Below are 9,780 nucleotides of genomic sequence, written 5' to 3'. Positions count from 1 at the left end.
TTAATTAAATGCAGAGTAAATGTATCTTCCACTGATGTTTTATTAAGTGTGCTTCCTGTTTTCTTTCCAATGTTTCTTTTACCAGAAATGTAAAGGAGCATTTACAAATTTAGAAGGTATGTGTGTGTGTGTGTGTGTGTGTGTGTGTGTGTGTATGTGTGTGTGTGTGGTGTGGGTGCGTGTGTAGGCATGGCATAATGTGTGTGTGAAAGTGAGAGAACATTTTATTTTATTTTGATCTTTTTATTGTATTAACTTTTTAACGGTTATTTTGTTTATTATATTTCAAATGTTATCCCCCTTCCCTGTTTCTTCTCTGGAAATCCCCCAACCACCTGCCTCCATGAGCGTGTAGGATGTAGGATGTAGGATGTTCCTTATCAACCTGTCGACTTCCACCCTACTGCCCTACCATTTTCCTACACTAGGGCATCAAGCCTTCAAGGGCCCAGGCCCTCCCTGCCCTTTGATGCCATACAAGACCATCCTCTCCTACATATATGAAGCTGGAGCCATGGTCCCTCCATAAGTATTCTTTGGTTGGTGGTTAGTTTGTGGGCTTGCGGGGGGGGGGGGTCTGTGTGGTTGATACTGCTATTGTTCCTATGGGCTTGCAAACCCCCTTCCATTCCTTCAGTCCTTCCCATAACTGCTCCATTGGGGCCCCCTGCTCATTCTAATGGTTAGCTGCATCTGTCTCGGTAAGCATCTGGCAGAGCCTCTCAGGAGACATTCATATCAGGCTCCTGTCAGCAAGGACTTCTTGGCATCAGCAATAGTTTCTGGGTTTGCTGGCTGCATATGGGATTGGAAGGGCCTGTAGGATGATATCACTACGCAGGTGAAGTCAGGTACAAGATAGAACGAGGCCTTTCATTGGACGAGAAAGAAGGATGGGCGGGGGAAAATTTGAGAGAAGGGGAGGAGACTGGAGTCAGAGAAAGGAGAGAAGCAATAGAGAGAACATGGAGGTAGATGTTAAGATTCCTCTTTGCACATTTACAGATTGTTACAAATATTCTTAAGGGATGACTGTTTATAGGGCTTTGTATGTCTAAGTGGGCAATTATATCTTATCAACTGGACCAGAGGTTATTGTGTTGTGTGTTCTTTCATGTGGCGATTTAAGTTCAAGAGAGTGTGTGGTGGTTAGACACACTAGCCCGCCATGAAGTCGGGATGCATATGTCTGGCATGGTGGCAACCTGCCTTTGGGAATTAAACAGGTAGAGAGATTGTTACCAGGCTCAGAGAGTAGCCCCTGGCAATGTGATATGGGATAGAGCAAAGCAGATGAGATCCTTTGCTGACTGAGATGAAGATATCTAACACATGTCTTGGGGAACTATGGTGCCTGATCTAGTTAGTGGTAAAGGACAACATTTTTTTTTATAATTTTACAGCAGGGGCCACCCACTATTCTCAAAATTTTAACCCAGAGTTGCTCCTGTCTAAAGGAAATACAAGGACAAAGAGTGGAGCAGAGACTTAAGAAAAAGCCATCCAGAGACTGCAGAGAATATTTTTACAGCGTTAATTGCCTCCTTCTACCTTTATGTGGCGTCTGGATTTTAAACTCAAATGTCTCAGCAAACAGAGAAACAGCATTATCTACTGTGCCATCTTGCAGACCCACAATCCATATTTATAAAGATAGCTGAGCTGTACCAAAAGCCCCTTAACAGCTGTAAGGAGTAAATTATTGGAAGAAAGGATAGCAAGGCCACGCTAGCATGGGGCCTGTCGCTATCTTATATGACACTGGATTCCCTTGTCTCATAAAAATCAATGTTCCTTGAGAAAGACTTTCTCCTATTTGATGTAGCAATGGATTTGAAGCAAGGAGGGCCAAGGGAAAATAAATGGGCAAAAGAAAAACTGGCCTTTTAGAGCACTTCCCCCAAAGCAGCCCCTGGTGTAGTAGAGAGGAATGAATCAGGAAAGCTACAGTATGTTGATTCATATTCCCATTCTGAGATCTATCACTCGCTCCTTAAAAAACCCTCAACATTCTCAATCAGGACTTGCACATGGATTTGGTTGTTAGGAAGAGGTACTGAAGGAAGTTAGTAACCTTTCATTTTTTTCTCCAAGACTCACAATGAAACAAAGTTGGAGAAAGAGTTGAGCACTCTGTGTACACTTTTCTGGAAAATTCTGGATTTCAGTAGACCTTAGATATAGAAGCCTGCAGCAGCTGCAGTATCTGTGTAAGACTTAATCCCAGGAAAAGGAAAAGAGAAAACAAAAATAGAACAAAACAAAAGCGTGTGTGTGCGCGCACACACACACACACACAGAGGCAAAAATGGGCAATGAATTCCAACAGATGAAAATATTGTATTTTTTAATACCACATCACATTAACATATTTCTTCAACTATTCCTGATATTTTGTCACTTACTATAAAATAAGTAAGGTAGTCAATTAACCCTAAATTCAAGTTTAAGTGAAAAGCCAATCTTATTTTTTAATAAACGGTAATTGAACAACTTTCCTCTTCCAATATATATGTGTGTCCCAATTACACAAATGTGGCCAATGGGAAGGCTCCAAAATTTCATTATTTAAAGAAAACTTTCTGTAATGCAATGTTGTGTTCAATGAAAGATATTTGACTTAGATTGTGATAAAAGTTTCTTTGTAGGAGCTAAACGATCCCAAAATTTGTAGTAGCAAATGAATTCCCTGGAACTTCTAAAATAGTTTTGCATAAGACATAATTGTTTTTTTCAAAGTAACAAATTATAACTGACTGTATGATTTTACAAGAGCAGTAGAGTAATTTGACTGAAAACAGCTACTATAGGTTCATATATTTGAATGCTTAATCTCTAGGTGTTGTCACTGTTTAAGGATTAAGAAGTATGACCTTGTTGGAAGAGGTGTGTTGTTGTGAGTGAGCTTTGAGGCCTTGCAGTTTCAAGTACCCACTTCTCCCACAGTATCTCTTTCTTCATGGTGGCTTTGAATCAGGATTTAAGCTCTTAACTATTACCCCAGTGCTATGCCTGCCTTCCTAGTGCCATATTTCCAGCCATGATGATCAGGAATAAACTCTCTGAAACTGTTAGCATCTGATTAAATGTCTTCTTTAATGAATTTCCTTGGTTATTTTGTCTCTTAATAGTAATAGAAGAGAAAATAAGACAGTTTAAAATGTATTAAATATAAATATGTTTATTGTTTATGTCATGCTATCTCTTTAGTAGCTTTGGAAGTAAAGGTTACAATTGCATTTGGTTGTAACAGCCTTAACATGCTTGAAAAGATCAACAGTCAAAACTGGGACAGATTTTTAAAAAACAGCAACAGAATGTTTGGGTAATAATATTTTCATACTTGCTACTGCTAAACGACAAAGCAAATTTGAAAATATAATGAGATTTCATGCAAAAAAAAAGATACTGGGTACGCTTAATTTTCATGCTGACAAAGAATTAACTTAAAGCACTTAAAGCCCCAATTATTTCTAGCAGATAAAACTTGCATATTCTCTCTATTTTATTTTAATGTTACCTTTTATTGAGAAGAACTTTTGTAAAATTTCTAATGTCCAGAGTACTGCGGAATGCCTTGGCTGGTTTCTGTGATGGCTCTTATTTGTCTTATTTGTCTGCATGGCTAAGATTCAGTCTGCAGAGAGAAGCTGGGTGTCCTCAAATCCGAGAGCATTCAATAGAGGCTAAAGTGATGAAAACAAGACAAGAAAGCTGCAAGTAAGTGTCAGTACATTTGAATTGCTCTCCTCTTCCCCCACAGGCCCACAGGAAGGCTTTTATTTCTACTCCTCTCAGATGACTCTGGCCTTTCTCAATTTCTAATGCTTCCCCAATGATCAAGTTTTTCACCCTATAACTCCCCAGTGTCTCTAGTTTATGACACAGAAGTTTCAGAATCAGGAAAAGTCAGTTGGGGTATTTCTTTGAAGTACAATAGACTGCCTAAATCTTGTAAATGAGGAGAAAATAAGACACTGTTAACAACTGTATAGAGGCCATGAGTGTGTGACTTGGGCCTTATGCAGCAATCTCTCATGTTCTATCTGACAGTTTATTGTAGTACATATTCTGGTCAATTTCTCCCTTATTTTTTGAGTGGTTTGAGTTGGTTCAGAAAAGAACTTGCTTCCTGAAAGCAAGGTCAGTATCATTACCCATTGAATCATTTAAAACTAACTGAAGAGATAGCATTTAATAGGCATGCAAATGTTGTTTTAGGAGTAGAGGGACAATTTTAACAACCTGCAGTTCTTTTCTACAGAGTTCTGTCATGTCAGTGATACTTCTGAGGATTTCAAAGAACTCCACAAATGTTATGTTCCATTATACTAATTCTCAGTATACATGAGTCATGGTAAGGAACTAATGATATTAAGTTCAGTTCAGAGATGCCAACACAAAGCACAGGCAATGAGTTTTTCAAGGTTAAATCTGGATAATGATGTGAGGGTAGGGGATGGCAGTTGATGACGTTAAAATGATTCTAATGTCAACATGTTCTTACAATTCATTACATTTGAAGTAAAACAAATTTGTTCAACATGTATTATATATGTGATCTATATAAGATATATATATATGATATATACATATCCTTTATTTTGTTCTTAAGCTGATTTTTATTATATGAATTATCCTATTGATTCTTAAAATTGTTTTTAATCATACCTCATTATCTATATGGGAACTCAAAAGGAATTATAAGTAAAATTAATAGAAAATTTAAGTGAACAAAGTCACCAACATGGCATGGCATGAAACTAAGTACTAAAACTAATTTTTAAAAGGGAACAATCAAATACATACAGAGCACATGTTAACCGAATTATCCACTCAATTTCTTTAAAAATGATGTTGAGTCGAATGGGGTTATTAAAATTTGCACCTTCATTCAGCTTTCCACTAGAAAAAAAATTATATGCCACTATTAGACTATAATGACTTCCTTAAGGGAAATTTGGAGGAACAATTAATTAAGGCAATTTCAAAAAAGTGTAATGCATTTATTGACTTTAACTATTAAGATGCATATGAAGTCAAAAAAGGAATTATCCATAAGATTTCTGTCTTATGACTTTTCAAACTAGTCTCCATAGAGTAATCAATGGAATAGAGAGTTGAAAGTTCATTTTGGAAGAAATAAGTTTGAAAGAAATGAAATGCATGAATTTTGATTTATTAAAGAAAAATCAACAATTTTGATAGATATATAATATTATGAACCAATATGTGCCAAATTCCTACTTCAGGAAGTGCTTTGCTTATACTATGTCATCAGTGTGAGTGCATATGCTCATCTGCTTTCTTATGTCCTTCCTGTTTTCAACAACCTCTGCCTCTTACACTCCTTCTGCTTCCTCTTCTGAGATGATCCCTAAGTCTTTGGAAGAGGGATGTGATTTATTTGGAGTTGAGCTCTACACAGTCTTTTGTTGACTGCATCTTGACTAGGCATATATCGCTGTATTGATTCTTATCTAGGGCATAGAGCTTTCCTGAGTAGAGTTGAGGGATGTCCTGATCTATGGATACTATTGAGTCATTAGAAATAATTTTAATATTATGTTTAATCATCTGAACGATACTACTGGATTTACCCCCAGGACCTGTGAGCTATCCAGTCACAGGTTCTTGGTCGCTTTAACAAAGCCAGATGTGGTGCCATCCAATTTTATAGCCATCAATCTGCCTTGTGATTTATAACTTTTATAGGAAGCCATGTGAAAAGAAACCCCTATCTGCAAACAAATAGGATGAGAATTTAGGGCTGTTAACATGTGAACAGTGAACTTGTAAGTATCATTGTCACTGTGCTTATGAAGATTGGCTCAAGGATCTCCTGTTTATATTAACACCACTACAATCTAATAGCACGTACAAAAAATACTGCTATAGTATTTGAGCCAGACCTACATACATCCTATCATATATTTGACTCTTTGCTGAGCATTTCTGTTATTGCAAGGCAAGGGCTACATAAATAATTGGCTGACTCAGAAATCTAAGAAATAATGAGGAGGAAGGGAATGGCTAGAACTTGCTTAGCATTGACAATGGTGTCAGTGTTGAATGATGATCAGAACTGAGGATGCCAGATGATTCTGAATCTTCTGTTTTTGACTCTGACCCTTACATGGAAAATTCACAGATTGTTGAAAAGTTTCAATGCAAATTTACTCTGCAAGTTACTTTTATCCACATCAACTTCTTATTGTTTAATATTGAGCAGACATGCCTGGTTCTCTGTACAGGAGGGGCTGTGAAGTTTAGGATTGCAATCCAAGAAGGCATTGGAAGAGCAACTTGAACTGCACTAATGTCACACAGAATCACTTTAAATATAAATACTGTGAACACTGTAACTGTACATGTTATTAGAGTAATGTGAAACATGTCTGCAGCCAATAAACTATAAACTAACACTAGAAGGTCAGACATTGTTTTCAAAGACTAAGAAAATATCTGAGAATAATGTTATAAATAGTCACAAAAAGATTGGACACTAGAATCTATGCACAATATCACAAAAGACTCCAAGCATACGAAAATTAATATTGTTAATAATTTACTAATAGGTAAAATAAAAGGTATAGAAAAATAGAAGCTTAGCAAATAAGGAGAAGTAGAATCAAGGTATTTAACAGTTTAAATTAGTAGGAAAGTAACTTTCTGAAATATGGTTATAAATACATTCAAAACCAAAAATGAGCAGTGTCATATATACATAAGTTAAAAAGGTTCATAATCCTTTTAAAATTGGAAGTCATGGATGGGTAAATAAATATATAAAGTTAGAAATAAAATAATATTTAATTATACAGTAGATAACATGGCTTAAAAGGCATAGAAACTGAACACAGATTAAAAGACAGATTAAAATTATTAAGCTGAAACTAGAAAGGGCTGAAAATGAAAGAGAAACAGAAGTGGAAAGTATATATGATAATGTCAAAGTTGTTTTTTTTTTTTCAGCAGAAATGTCACTGGAGAGATACAAGAAGAGATTTAAAAGGAGTGCAATCCAACAGAAGCCCAGAAAGGCCCATATGAAGTCTATAAACAATTACTGTAGACAGAGTCAGCTTATAAACATTAATTGTTGAATTTACAATTCAGACTCTTCATTTATTTTCTGAAATTCTTACAAAACTATTCTTATTTTAAAATCTTAGACATTTCCATGTTCATGAACACTTGTTCCATAATATTCACAGAATTGAAAAGGTATTTTTAATACATGTGTAATAAACATTTCATCAAGAACACATACTGTTTAAGAAAGAAATAAGGTCTTTTTAAAAGAAACTGTGCTGCAATTATTATAATTGGAAAATAAAATACAAATGTATTAAGAAATTGAGTCAAAAATAATCTAATTATAACCAAAATCAATTAGCAACAAATTATAAGTATGTTATAGTTTTTTCTCTTATTTGAAAATAGTTTAATTTTCTGTTGTACTGAGACACAATATGAGATAGATAATATCTTCAATTGATAAGGGTTATCAGATTATTGATCAAATCTTCTTTCAACGGTTCCCAGTAAGAATGAATAAACCATCTGTTTGAATTCTACTATGGTGTCAAATACTGAGTATCAAAATGCTAGTGTATTAAACTACAGTTTGCTTTTAAACAATCAAATTTGTTTAAACAAATTTCCTTTTTCTGGGGAATCAAAATGCTTCAGAACTTTCTTGTAGAAATCTTCACACTTGTATACAATGAGACTGAGATTGAGTGATCCCTTTGTTAAACAGATTCCATTGATACCAGCCTGTAATCAGATATTATAAAGAATTTTTCATAAAAGCAACATGGAAACTTCCACTATAGATGCTTCTAAAATGTATCATGTACATGTCTTAAAAATGTTGTAATTAGCTACTCAGGAGTGGAGAAGATGGCCATGCTCGATGCCAAAGACCAATAAATAAATCTCTGAGACTCAGAAATTGGTTATTCTTTTAAAGTAGTTGTCCAAGAGGTTTAGGTGGTCCCAAACATTGACAGTAACTGTCAATTTTTTATTGAGTGCACTATTTAAAATGTCTTGAAATGCATCTTATTATTCATGAGCATCATTTTTTGGAACAAAGATGGTGCTTCAGAAAACATACTGTTGATTAAAAGGCTTACTTTGGTAAAAGAAAAAAGAAAAGATGCATTTGGAAGATCATATTGCTATAGATTAAAAACCAAAAGCATATCAAATCATTTAGTATCTTACTATGAGTTATAGAAATAGGCCAATTACTTTAGTGTGTTGTTTTATAAAATTTTATGTTCCAGAGAAAAGTCATAGCTTTCAGTTACTTTCCTCGGAGGTTTATACATCAGTTTAAAATACCCTGATATGTCCATGGAAATCATTGACTCAACTGTCAAAGATAATGTAAAGCGGAAAAAACTACTGGTCCAAAACATACAGGAAATCCAGGACTCAATGAGAAGACCAAACTTAAGGATAATAGGTATAGAAGAGAGTGAAGACTCCCAGTTCAAAGGACCAGTAAATATCTTCAACAAAATCATAGAAGAAAACTTCCCTAACCTAAAAAAAGAGATACCCATAGGCATACAAGAAGCCTACAGAACTCCAAATAGATTGGACCAGAAAAGAAACACCTCCCGTCACATAATTGTCAAAACACCAAACGCACAAAATAAAGAAAGAATATTAAAAGCAGTAAGGGAAAAAGGTCAAGTAACATATAAAGGCAGACCTATCAGAATCACACCAGACTTCTCGCCAGAAACTATGAAGGCCAGAAGATCCTGGACTGATGTCATACAGACCCTAAGAGAACACAAATGCCAGCCCAGGTTACTGTATCCTGCAAAACTCTCAATTAACATAGATGGAGAAACCAAGATATTCCATGACAAAACCAAATTTACACAACATCTTTCTACAAATCCAGCACTAAAAAGGATAATAAATGGTAAACCCCAACATAAGGAGGCAAGCTATACCCTAGAAGAAGCAAGAAACTAATCGTCTTGGCAACAAAACAAAGAGAAGAAAAGCACAAAAACATAACCTCACATCCAAATATGAATATAACAGGAAGCAATAATCACTATTCCTTAATATCGCTCAATCAATGGCCTCAACTCCCCAATAAAAAGACATAGATTAACAAAATGGATACGCAACGAGGACCTGCATTCTGCTGCCTACAGGAAACACACCTCAGAGACAAAGACATACACTACCTCAGAGTGAAAGGCTGGAAAACAACTTTCCAAGGAAATGGTCAGAAGAAGCAAGCTGGAGTTGCCATTCTAATATCAAATAAAATCAATTTTCAACTAAAAGTCATCAAAAAAGATAAGGAAGGACACTTCATATTCATCAAAGGAAAAATCCACCAAGGTGAACTCTCAATCCTAAATATCTATTCCCCAAATACAAGGGCACCTACATATATAAAAGAAACCTTACTAAAGCTCAAAACACACATTGCACCTCACACAATAATAGTAGGAGACTTGAATACACCACTCTCATCAATGGACAGATGATGGAAACAGAAATTAAACAGAGACGTAGACAGACTAAGAGAAGTCATGAGCCAAATGGACTTAACAGATATTTATAGAACATTCTATCCTAAAGCAAAAGGATATACCTTCTTCTCAGCTCCTCATGGTACTTTCTCCAAAATTGACCATATAATTGGTCAAAAAACGGGCCTCAACAGGTACAAAAAGATAGAAATAATCCCATGCGTGCTATCAGAGCATCACGGCCTAAAACTGGTCTTCAATA

This window comes from Rattus norvegicus, chromosome 4 (assembly GCF_036323735.1).
Source record: "Rattus norvegicus strain BN/NHsdMcwi chromosome 4, GRCr8, whole genome shotgun sequence".
Taxonomy (NCBI): domain Eukaryota; kingdom Metazoa; phylum Chordata; class Mammalia; order Rodentia; family Muridae; genus Rattus; species Rattus norvegicus.
Note: the sequence above shows the minus strand (reverse complement) of the source record.